The sequence below is a fragment of the Octopus sinensis genome, linkage group LG23 (assembly GCF_006345805.1).
Source record: "Octopus sinensis linkage group LG23, ASM634580v1, whole genome shotgun sequence".
In the NCBI taxonomy this organism is placed as follows: domain Eukaryota; kingdom Metazoa; phylum Mollusca; class Cephalopoda; order Octopoda; family Octopodidae; genus Octopus; species Octopus sinensis.
This window is the reverse complement of record NC_043019.1, coordinates 24,194,776-24,197,255: the sequence shown is the minus strand read 5'-3', so window position 1 is coordinate 24,197,255 and position 2,480 is coordinate 24,194,776.

Below are 2,480 nucleotides of genomic sequence, written 5' to 3'. Positions count from 1 at the left end.
ACGCAATTACATGCACACTCACACTCGCACGTATATACATACCAAACATATTTAAAAGTAGAATGGCGGTCGATTTATGTTCGCGTATGGTAAACAAGGAAAAAGAAATCGCAATTAACGGGAATAAATTAAAGATTAACAGCATTTCACGTGTAATTAAATATACTAACTTCATTTTTATGAGGAGAAAACTGAATATAAATTACCATTTGGAGTAGTTGGAGTATTTTGTCAGTGGAAATATGTACTCAGGGAATGTTATTATGGTAAGTGCAAGCATGCGTGAATACATGTCTAAATGTTTTATTCAATAGTATTCAATAGAATATTCAAATTTTGAAACGAACATTGGCACTAAACATATATTGTACTTATACTATTTTACAAACTGATGACAAAAATTGAAAACAATTCACTGAAAATATATAGATTAGCATGACAAACGTCTGTGAAGATTGCAAAATTGCTGAAACTCCATTACGAAGATCCGTATGCTCGATAATACATGATTATATTCAAATGTAAACATACTTGTATATCCAGAGAAAAGAAATATGAAGCACACACTGACATACATTCATGCATGCACAGACACATAAAAACATAAATAGTTTAAAAAAAAAGAAAAGCGTGCTCACAGACACACACACTCGCACACACGCACACACGCACATGTAACTGTGTGTGTGCGCGTGCGTGTGTTTTGTCAGCGAGAGGGGGAAGGGAAAGAAAGAGGAACGAAGAGAGCGAGTCATTTGATACTGTATGTAACGTAGTCAGTAGATGAGGGACATGAATGAATAAATAAATAAGGAAAGTAAATTAAAGAAGAAGAAAAAACACTTGTTACTGATGCATGTTATGTCTCGAGATTTATTGAGCGGAAGAGACAGTAAGTGAAGTGGTAGAAGTAAGAGTAGTTTCTGAATCGGTGTGTTGAAGTATGATGACGTGCGCATGGGGAAGATGAATGTAAGAAGAGAAGGCAAAAATCACTGAATGAAAAGTGGGTAGATGTAAATACTATTCTGAATTCTCAAATGCAACGGTGGAATTAATAAAATACTTACACTAGGCGGTACGTGATATATTCCTACTGCTCAAATACTAATGATTTTCACTTCATACGAGAAATACGTTTGTTTATATAAAAATTTAAAATACAGAACTTTTTAAAAACCCATTAAATTTTTGATATTCCAATGATCTTTCATGACTTCCATTCTTAAATAACATTTTGACAAACTTTAATATCAGTGAAAATATTGTGTGTGTGTTTATGCATGCATGGGCCTAAGTAAGAAAATTTAAAGCGCATTGGGATGGGGGGTTGCGAATGGAGGTTGTTTCATTTGGAAATCTAAAAATAAAATGTAATAAAATAAAATAAACTGTTTGCGAAATGTCTGTTAATAAATTTTTCAACACATTAAATAGTCTTGAATTCCATTTACAGTGTTATATACTGTGTTCTGTTTACGCCATTGCAGAAACAATAATGTAGAATGAATGAAAAATATACTTATTTCATAGCCATTTTACACTCAAACCAAACAAATTCAAGGAGAAAAGGTTAATTATCGGAAAAATTAGTTTCCTTTGTGAGAGTTCATAAATCTCAAAAATACTTTTTGAAATAGTTTATTATTACAATATAAACAAGCGTGTCATTCTCTGTGCATGCGATTCTAAATCCCTGGTAGTTTCTAATTTCATAGTTTTAATGATGCATTAAGAATGGAAAATATTAACATAAATATTAGTTAAAGCACACTCACATCGTTCTCTCTCTATATATCTATCTATATATTTATCTCTCTATCTATCTCTCTATCTCTCTCCCTTTCTCCACCTCTCTCTCTTTCCTTCTCTCTTTCTCTAACTTACAGATATCATTGAATGCGCATGCTACATCAAATATATAAATACGTGTGTATGAATGTGTGTGTGTGTGTATAAAAGTCTACTTGTGGGAATGTATATATATATATATACATACATATATATACATATATATACATATATATATATACAGACAGTCTCATAATATTCCTAATGTCAGAAGAATGACATTTAATAACCTATTGATAACATCAAACTAGACAAAGGTAGTATTTGCATTAAATTTTAAATTTTACGTGATAGTAAAGGTGATCAACAAAAATACGAAAGCAGAAGGGTGGAGACGAAAATAAGAGGAAGTACAAATTGTTCATGCGCCCTTCATACATAAACATTGTTGTAGGAGGAGTTAGCCGTTCACGACTTGCAACTATTTACCTTACCAACCTTATTCTATTGCATTAATCTGATCTATATCTTTAAAATCATCGGCATACTTTCTATTTATTATCAATTTTATAGTAATTTGCTTTTCTCATAAAAATATTTTGCCGCGAAGCTCCTCCTATTTTCGACTTGTATCTATTAGGTTTCACTTGTATCCTCCTCTATTATTTATTTTACGCCTATTCTCCTCT